This window comes from Triticum aestivum, chromosome 4A (genome assembly GCF_018294505.1).
Source record: "Triticum aestivum cultivar Chinese Spring chromosome 4A, IWGSC CS RefSeq v2.1, whole genome shotgun sequence".
Lineage (NCBI taxonomy): Eukaryota > Viridiplantae > Streptophyta > Magnoliopsida > Poales > Poaceae > Triticum > Triticum aestivum.
Window position 1 is genome coordinate 719,978,802 of NC_057803.1, and position 10,915 is coordinate 719,989,716.

The 10,915-nt window shown below is 45.9% G+C and overlaps 1 pseudogene; it reads right to left on the bottom strand.

Annotated features, from left to right (window-relative positions):
* Positions 1 to 2,433: 2,433 nt before the first annotated feature.
* LOC123083391 (flavonoid 3',5'-hydroxylase-like) lies at positions 2,434 to 10,689 on the bottom strand (annotated as a pseudogene).
* Positions 10,690 to 10,915: the final 226 nt, after the last annotated feature.

Consider the following 10,915-nt stretch of genomic DNA (forward strand, 5'->3'; position numbering starts at 1 on the left):
CCGGGACCAAAGGCACCCTGACTAGGCTCGGCGCACAGGGTCACGTGGAGGCACATTGGTCCCGGTTCGTGTTTGAACCGGGACTAATGGGTGGAGGTATTAGTAACGACCCATTAGTCCCGGTTCATGAACCGGGACTAAAGGCCCACACAAACCGGGACTATTATGTGTTTTTCTACTAATGAAGGTAGAAAACTGACAGCTCCATCCACCGTTGACTAACAGAATCTGTTTGACAATAGACGGTAGTGCTATTTGTGTATGATGAAGAACCTGAACTTGAGTGCTATTTTGGCACTTCAGTTTTTTATAGTGGTATTTTGGCACTTGTGGTTTTCACTAGTGGTATTCTGGCTATTCTCTCTTGGGAGTTGGGGAAGGCGGAGACGTGAGTGCGTGTTAGCGACAGATTTTTCTCTCTGTGCGGGGATGGGAAGAAGTGTGGGCTGGTTTCGGGACCACGTCCTATGCGGGGTGGGCTGCTCTTTTTTGCGCGCAAGTGGAAGGCCCTACCGATCGTAAGTGGAAGTACGAGGTTGAATCATCATGACATTCTCCTTTAATAGTAGAGATTTAGGTATATAAGAGATGAGATTCCTGATGGCGGTTTAAATATCAACCCCATTATCATTTGTTGTTAGAAATTATTTATGACACCAAATTTTCTTATCATTGTATACTTTATTTTTGTAACCTAATATGTTTTGGTCTTGTTACTACACTGGTCTGTAGTTTTCAAGCAAAATATCCAAATGCCCTGCGTATAACCCGCCTACAAGGGGCACGTATATATCTTCTTCATGCGAGATCAACCGTAGCCTCGACACAAGCTATCCGCTAGTGGGCCGGCCAAACACACCATCCTTCATTCCTTAGTTAGTTATGTTCTTTCTTCCTTTTTGTTTATTTATATATTTATATTTAAAATATAAATATTACAATTACGATGAACATGTTCACCATGCACTGAAATAATGTTCATGCAGTGTAAAATTTTGTTCATGCAATTTTTAAAGAATGCTTGTACTATTCAAAAGGATGTGGGTCCATCTAAAAAATGTTCACACGTTTTGAATTTTGTGAATTTTCATTTTATTTAAGTTCACCACACATTTAAAAATATTCATGCAATGTAAAAGAATTGTTCGCACATTCTTTTTCAAATGTTCATACCATTTAAAATATATTCTTGACATTAATTTTTTTCACATGTTTCAAATTTGTTCAATATTTTTTAAATAAAATCATGAAAATGTATCACCTGTGTAAAAAATGGCTGTACGGTTTGAAAAATTGTTCGTGGCTTTAAAAATGTTCGCTCATTTAAAAATATGTTTTGTGGCATTTTTTAAAATATGTTAATGAAAACTTAAAAAATATTAATGCAATTATACCAAATAATCAACGTGTGTTTACAAAATGTTCACTGTGTATTAAATTTGATTAATGTACAATATGTATTCTGGTAAAAGTTCAGTATTTATTTATAAAATATTCAACTTATATCTGAAAAATATTCGACCTATCTATAAGAAAAGTGTTCAACATTTATTAAACAAAGTCAACTTTTATTTTGAAAAATGAAAAGAAAACTAAAAAAAGATATCCGGTTACAAAAGGTAAAAGAAAAGTCGATAAAATATATATTATTAAATTTAATTTTTCTGATTATATCCAACATGATTATTACTAGATTTTCATTGATTTTAGTTGCATAATAATCCAACCTAAAAATTTCCATATCTGAAATCGTGAAACAAATTATTCAAAAAGTTAAGAGTGACCAAGTGTGTCAAGGGGTACCTAATTTCTTCATATAAGTTCAAAGTTAAGTCACAAATCGTTGCCTAATGCGACGAGGGACTTCTATGAGGTGGATACTCTTACACATATATTTCGATTTGGGCTTGAATTCACGTGTGGCAAAAACATTCCAACAAACATGCTATCTTTTCGGCTTGTACTGGATTCTCCTACTTGTAGACTTTCTTCGTTTGACACAAGTGTAAAATTAAATGCCTTCGGTTCAAATAAACGAATAACTAAATCAACAACGGGAATTCTTACCTTGGAGCATGGAATTTTGAGCTAGCTTTTGAGGCTACAAACAGTTCATTTACAATGCTCAGCCTAGACATCGACCGCAATTCATCAATACGTATCACAAACATCAACCGAAAATATGAACTTATTTGAACCTTTTGTACTCACAAGTAAAGGGGACTACCATTTCGAGGTGTGGAGCTCCCAACTGTCTGTGAGAGCAAAAGGGGGCAAAAGGTCAACGGCATTTTTGGAGACTAGGACTCTCGAACAAGTTGTCATGAAACAACACTAGAAATAGAGGCAATTGTACTTTTGGACAGCTTAAAGCAGGTAATTTCTTTTTGCCAGAAGGGCAAATGTACGAAACATGCAGCACACAAAAGGTTTGGGTCACGCCAAACATGAAACACTAGATCATCGTCACCAGCTCCACACACACGAACAATCATGCGTAGGCGGCCGGCACGAGCCGCCGCGTAACGACGGCCTTGAGCGGGATGGCCTTGGGCAGTGCCAGCCCGAAGGTCTCGGCCATGTCCACCTTCTCCTCGCCGTCCGGCAGCCGCCACTCGAACGAGTGCACCAGCATTCCGAGGAAGTACTGCACAAACACCATTCCAGCCAGCTTCCCGGCGCATATCCTCCTGCCGGCGCCGAACGGGATTAGCTCGAAGTTGTTACCCATCGGGTCGATCTTGGCCGCCGGCCCGGACAGGAACCGCTCCGGCCGGAACTCCAGCGGGTCCTCCCACGCCGCCGGGTCGCGGCCGATGGCCCAGATGTTGATGAGGAGCCGCGTGTTGGCGGGGACGTGGTGGCCGTCCTCCTCGCACTCCTCAAAGGAGAAGTGCGGCAGGCTGAGCGGCGTGGACGGGTGGAGCCGCATGGCCTCCTTGCATATGGCCTGCAGGTAAGGGAGGTTGGCGATGTCGGATTCCTCGAGGCGGCGGTCACGGCCGACGACGCGGTCCATCTCCTCCTGGGCGCTCGCCATGATAGATGGGTTGTTCATCATCTCCGCCATTGCCCACTCCACAATGATGGACGATGTGTCCGTGCCGGCCGTGAACATGTCCTGCATGCATGCATACACGGGTTTAAATTTCCAAGTTCTACTATGTTTTTTCTGCATTTGTTCTTCTAGTTGCGTGCATGCCTATATGCACGTGTTCACGAGGATTATCCATCAAATCCAACGCATGTAGTCACCTTTAATTCAATTGCTCGGACTCGTGCCTCGAAGTGCATGCATATCATTTTCTCCTTCTGTACTATGTATAACAACCTTACATGCATATCATATTTGTTTCCACCCCTTGTGGGAGATGCCGAGATGGCTATGTAATGTAAGTTATGAAATGACACGGTCCTGCCCACTGCATGCACCCACTAGGCCACTAGCCCACCACTCTCAACTTAGTACATTTCTATCTCACAAATGTCTCCTATTTTTTTCTGTACACAATATGGGTGGCTAATAATGTTTTAAAGTATTGGCAGTCACGATGATGCAAAGGCCGGGAGTTGTCCTCTGTTTCTAAGAAAAATGTTTTGAAGAACAAGTTTGATTAAATTCTGTTTGTACAGTTGTGTTTATTCTAAAGGAGAAATTTAAAACAAGAGTAATATTTCATATATTATTCAAAATGATTTTCTTATAACAAAAGTACAATAAAAAATGCTACTAACATTTTTGTTTAACATTCTCAAGGTTCACTCTCTTTTGGAGTTCACCAGAATGTTTCATTGTGTTTTAGTGCACTTTGTTGTTCAAACGGAATATTTATCCGGGAGTTATTCCACCATATCCCACCATTCCTGAATATAAGGTGCAGACGCTTTTCGAGATTTAACTTTGACCATCAATTAGACCAATAATACATAAATCATGTTACAAAAAAAACACCATTGTAAACTTCTTTTGAATATGAATTCAATGGTATAATTTGCATGCCACATTACCCACATTTCATTGGTTAGATTTATGGTCATACTTAAATCTTGAAAAGCGTGCACACCTTATGTTCGAGAACAAAGGAAATATATGGCTGTTGCAAGTTTAAGACAAAAAAAAATCCATGTACTATATATCATGGTTTTGGGTACCGCCCGAGAAAAACGGATACCGGGCGGTTACCGCGTTTCTCGCCGCCCCACGAGAAATACCTATCCCGAGCAAAAAATACCGAAATTTTTGAATAATTTGAATTTGAACGCTACAGGTCTAATAAATAAGCTTTGGTTCTCATTTGAGACAACGCCTTTACTTTGGCGTAGTGGTAACCATCTGTTATGCGCCTCTAGAGGTAGCTGGTTCTAGTCCTCCTCCCGGACTTTTTTTTGTTCTTTTTGTTATTTTTTAGAATAGGCAGTAAAAAAAATGACAATCCAGAGATTCGAACTCACGACGTCAACACCGCTAACGGCGCGCATAGTTCAGGTACCACTGAGCTAGTACCTCTTTTCTGACTCACATTAGTTCAAGATATTATTATATCTAACTAAAAATTGTTTGAATTCAAAATTCAATTGTAAATTTCGTCCGAAATTTTTCGGTATTTCTCGGTAACCGTGGTTACCGGGAATATCGCCCACCCACGAGGAAATTTGCCTATTTGGGATCCAAAACCTTGCTATATATGCTATTTGAGAGGTATAGGAGGAGAGAGGTGACGGGAATCTTGGGAAAAAAAGTTGTCATGCATAGGGGGAAAGGTTGACACTATTTTGATGAATATGCATCGGCAAAATATGCATACATGTGAATACGCCAGTGAGGGTACAAATCTCCAACTCAATGAATGGCTGATGCATGCATGAGATATCCCACGTATGGTAGAATTACATTTCTCGTTTGTGTTCTGGTATGAAGTATTACCTCCGTCCGGGTTCACTGGGACCATTTGTATTTTGGGTCAAATTTTGAACATTTAGAAAACTAACAAGAGATAAATTATATGATAGAAAAAGTATATTGTTGGGTTTCTATTTGAAAGGGGCTTTCTGCAGTATAATTTTTGTGACATATAGTTTATGTTTTTATTAATTAAATTTACGATCAAACTTTAGCCCGTAATAAAAGGGGGCCTATAAACCCGGACAGAGGTAGTAGTACTAGAATGGCAATAAGTAGTAATCATTTACGGAAAAAGCGTGCATTGACTCGGGTGGCAAATTCGGTATTACAACTGGTGCATAGGATGGAGTACTAATTAAACACAAACATAATCATCAACTCTGATTATCACATGACCTGAAGGCACTCCTAATGCCTCATATTTTAAAATATCTTATACTATAATAAATATGTGTTTTGAACTTTTGATGCAACTTTTGCAATGTGTTGTATCTTAATGTTGTATCTAAAAGTACTCTGATTTAATGTGTTTTGTAAGACAAAAAGTTGTTGCTATCTTGGTTCAATGCTAAGATCTATATCTAGAGTATATATACAATAAAAACTATATTTTCTCATTTGATAAGCCGCGACATCAGATTTTTACCTAGATGGCAAGTTTTTTATACAGTACACCGTGAAGTACTGGACTGACTGGAGTGCACTTTGCCTGGCAATCTGATCAGTTTGGTGCACTCAATTATACCATCACCACTGGTCAGTTGAGAATGACTTGTCGCCTTAACGTGCATGTTTGGTGTTAACTGCTAAGTAGTAGACCATAATCAAACATATCGTTATGCCCACATGGTTTCAATAGGAATCAAAGCAAAGGCAAAGCTACACTGCACCAACCGAGTACTAGAGAAATCGTTGTCACGTTCACTGTTCTCTTCCCAACCCAAAGGACTAAAATCAGTTTTGTTTACATGGAATGGAAAGGGTGAGTAATTGCTATCGATGGATCATGTGTGGACTGGAGACCGAGTTGGACAGACATGTAACCTTGCCTTTTTTTTCTTTCTTTCTGGGCAATGCTCTGCGCAGGTCGACCGGGGCGAGCACTTTGCCAGTCACCACGCAACCATCAGAAATGTAAACATGCCACAGATGAGGATATACTCCCTCCGTTCCTAAATATAAGTCTTCTTAGAGATTCCACTATGGACTACATACGGAGCAAAATGAGTGAATCTACACTCTAAAATATGTCTATATACATCCGTATGTAGTTTGTAGTGGAATCATGCCATGCCATGCATGCATGATTCCCTTGATTTAGGTTAGTAGGTGCAAAGTTTAAGGAATCATGCCATGCCATGGGATGGGTGTACGTACTGAAATTATTGCGTGGTATGCAACAAGAGCAGGAGTTTGCATCATGCTAGTACGACTACGGACACTCACACTAGCTAGATGTGGACCTTGGCTTGACTGGTTTTGAACCTACTACCTATATATACTCATCATCATGGACATGGCAGCGACGCCACTACCCTGCAGTAGCCGTCAACATTTGCCTCCATCTCTTTCCAACCACTCCACTAGCTAGGTTACGACCGACAATTATATTGCACCACCACCAGAACTGCTTCACTCGATCGAGTGCATTTGCTAATGGTGGTTCCCATGTCGATCGATCGTGCATACGTACGTACAGACGATGCGCATCCATCTCGATCAGTCATCATTTCAAGATAAGGGAGAAACTAATGGTGATGGTCTTGATGTCACGGTAATTAATCAGAAAGAAATGACGGAGAAAACAAACAGGATGGAATAGTGTGGGGATAGAGGTAGACGCTTACGAAGATGAGGCCCTTGATGTTGACCTCGGTGATGGTCTCGCCGTCCTCGCCGCTGCTGGCGCGGAGCCTGTCCACGAAGTCGAGGCGGCCCTCGCGGGCGCGCTCCTCGGCCGTCGCGGCGTGCTCGGCCAGCAGCTTGGTGATGAGCCCGTCGAACTGGCGGTGCACCCGGCGCAGCCTGGCATGCACCCCCTGCAGGTCCAGCCACGACAGCGCCAGCACGAAGTCGCTGATGTTGAACAGCCCCGCGCCGGTCAGCAGCGACACGATCATCTCCTTGTAGCTGTTCGACTCGTCGCCCTGCGCGTCGAACACCGCCTGCTCACCGTGATCTGCCCCACGATGTTGGCCAGCGCGCACACCAGCACCTCCGGCACCACCACGGGTCGCCCGGCCTCAGCGGCCTGCGCCATGCCGCGCAGGGCGCGCCCCGCCCCGTCGCGGCGCACGCACGCCCCAAGCAGGTGCAGCTCGCCAGCTTCCGCATCAGCTTCCACTTGGGCCCGTAGTCGGCGAGCACCATGTTCGCAGTTCACCCGGCCGACGGCGACGACGCCACCACCACGCCGCAGGTGCCCATCCGCAGGTACATGACGGGGCCGTACTTGCGCGCTAGGGCGGCGAGGCCGGTGTGCGGGGCCGGGCAGACGAAAGGCAAAGTAAATTGCATAAAACCATCACTTTGAGGGTTAGATTTGTGAAAAATGCTAGGATATAGGTTTTTTTTTACAGAAAACACCACATCTTGCATAATTGTTTTTGTAAAAATCACTGATTGACGAATTTGGCTCGGTTAAGCGCGTTTATGACAGATGAGGCCTTTTTTTTGCCTATGTGGCGTAACATTTCGTGCCATGTCAATTTTAATATAATTTTACAAAGTAGTCCATAGATTTTACACAGACACCCCTAAACCTAAATGAAGAAAAAAGGCAATCAGCCCCGTGCATCCTCTCCACTGGTTGGAGCGGTCAACGCAGCCGGCGTCGGGCGCCTCCTCGCGCAAGAGGCCAAATCATGGGGAGGGGGCGGCATCCCACGTTGGATCCGGCAGCCGGCGTTGGGCGACTCCTCGTGCTGGAGGCCAAATTGGGGTCGCGACGGCCCGAGCGGGGCGTTTCCTTGCGCGGGAAGCAAAATCGGGGCAGCACCGCGACATCCCTCGCCAGATCCGGACGAGGTGCTTTCCCTGAGGTCAAATCGGGTCGTCAGCGCGACATCCCTCGTCGGAGATGGTGGTGCCTGGAGCACGTGCGCGCACCGGTGTTGGCGGCTCACCTGGTGGTGCGCGGCGCGTGTGGTGCATCGAGGGCACCACCACCGTGTTGGAGTGGAGCGGGGAGCGCTGGGGCAATACCTGGCCATGGGAAGCCCGGCCCGGCCCGGCCGGCCTGGCCCGAAAAAGCCCGACCCGACCCGGCCTGACGCTGCCTCTGGGCCGGGCTTGGGCCTAGATTTTGAGCCCGAAGGCTGGGCCGGGCCGGGCCCGGGCCCGTCGTTTTTGCGTTTTTCTGAAGGTCGGACCGGGCCGGCCCGGAGCCCGACGGGCTTTTAGGTGTTCGGGCCAGGCTCGGGCCCAGAAAATAGGCCCGATGGCCGGGCCGGGCCCGGGCATGGGTTTTTTGCATCAGGGTTGGCTAGGCCCGGCCCAAAGCCCGGCCGGCCCGGGGTATGGCCAGGTATAGCTGGGGCTGGCTCGAGGTGGGCCCTTACCCGCCGGGTCTTGTGGCCGGCACAACGTGCGCAGTCGAGCGGCGACAGCGCCGGGCACGTGGTGGTGACCGGTGCCATCGAGTTCGAGGAACGCTACAGAGGGCATGCGTTGTGGGTGTTCGACTTCAAGTCCAAGAACTGGACTGTGGTGCACCCTCCTTCGTAGTTCGCCGGCTTCGGCTGATCCGGCGAGCTACTACTTGCGGCAGCGTGTGATAACCGACAAGTGTAGGGGATCAGTTGTAGCCTCTTTCGATAAGTAAGAGTGTCAAACCCAACGAGGAGCTAAAGGTAGAACAAATATTCCCTCAAGTTCTATCGACCACCGATACAACTCTACGCACGCTTAGCGTTCGCTTTACCTAGAACAAGTATGAAACTAGAAGTAATTTGTAGGTGTTGTTGAATAGTTTTGCAAGATAATAAAGAGTAGGTAAATATAAACTAGGGGCTGTTTAGATAAAGAAGCAATAAAGTAAATATAGCGAGTGTGGAAAAGTGGTGGTAGAAGTTGTGGAATTGTCCCTAAGCAATTGACTACGTTACTAGACCGATAGCAAGTTTTATGTGGGAGAGGCATAAGCTAACATACTTTCTCTTCTTGGATCATATACACTTATGATTGGAACTCTAGCAAGCATCCACAACTACTAAAGATCATTAAGGTAAAACTTAACCATAGCATTAACACATCAAGTCTCCTTTATCCCATATGCCACAACCCCCTTACTCGGGTTTATGCTTCTTTCACTCAAGCAACCCACTATAAATGAATCATGAACGTATTGCAACACCCTACAGCGGGAATCCCTCACGCTTGCGCAACACGGAGGGCACAATAGGGCAGCAACATAACCACACACAAATTAAATCAATCATAGAAATTCATCAATCACCGATAGGACAACGAAAATCTACTCAGACATCATAGGATGGCAACACATCATTGGATAATAATATGAAGCATAAAGCACCATGTTCAAGTAGAGGGTACAACGGGTTGCGTGAGAGTGGACCGCTGAATATAGATGGGGGAAGGTGAAGGAGATGTTGGTGAAGATGGCGGAGGTGTTGGTGTAGATCGCGGTGATGATGATGGCCCCCAGCAGCGTTCCGGTGCCACCGGAAGCGAGGGGGAGAGAGCCCCCCTTCTTCTTCTTCCTTGACCACCTCCCTAGATGGGAGAAGGGTTTTCCCTCTGGTCCTTGGCTCCCATGGCGTGGGAGGGGCGAGAGCCCCTCCGAAATTGGATCTATCTCTCTGTCTCTCTCTGTTTCTGTGCTCCCAGATTCTGCCCTTTCACCGTTTTTTTATATCCGGAGATCCGTAACTCCGATTGGGTTAAAACTTTCGCCCAGATTTTCTCCTAAAATTAGCTTTATTGTGGCAAAAGAATAACAACAACCGCCTTACGATGGGCCCACGATGGTCAGGGGCGCGCCCAGGGGAGCAGGCGCGCCCCCCTGCCTCGTGGCCACCTAGGGCACCGTCTCGCGTTGATTCTTCCTCCCATATTTCCCAAATATTCCAAAAATATTCTCTGTCCGTTTTTATCCGTTTGGAATCCGTTTGATATGGGGTTTCTGCGAAACATAAAACATGCAACAAACAGGAACTGACACTGGGCACTGGATCAATATGTTAGTCCCAAAAATAGTATAAGAAGTTGCCAAAAGTATATGGAAGTTGTAGAATATTGGCATGGAACAATCAAAAATTATAGATACGACGGAGACGTATCAGCGTGCGGGATCCTCTCCTCGGGCGGCTGCGGGAGCAAGGCTGACAAAGCCCAGGGAGATGGGGGAAGGGCCTGGGGGGTACGAGGAAAGAATGTTGGGGGTGTTTCTGCTTTTTGACCCATCTAGTGCTCTTTTTGGCAAAACGGTATGCCACGTCAGCGAAAAACGGACCCCATCTGTCATAAATGCACTTAACCGAGCCAAATCCACCGATCAGTGGTTTTTGCAAAACAATTACACAAAATGTGATGTTTTCTGCAGAGAAACTGTATCCTAATATTTTTCGTAAACCTAACCCTAAAAGTGGTGGTTTTATGCAATTTACTTCTAACGGTGTTGCGCCGAGAATCGAGACGCCAAGAGGCCCCGGCGGTAGCCGGGAGCTGCGGTGGTTCGGGGAGCGGCATAGCGCTAGGTGGAGCAGGAGGCACAGGAGGATGCAGGAGAGCACAAAGGGGTCGGTGCACAGAGCGGCGAGCTGCATGGCGGCGGCGCGCGCTGCAGCTGTGCAAACTGAGATGAAGTCGTGGACTCCTCAATCAGTGGCGGAGCCAGGGGAACCAGCAGGGGCCCTGCCCCCCTAACAATACTGATTTGAGTCTAGTATTAGTGTAAACTTTGATGTTTTGCTGCTAAAATGATGTATTTTCATGAACCGGCTCTGTTTAACAAGACATAACAGTACTTGGCCCTCCTCATTCGAATTTCCT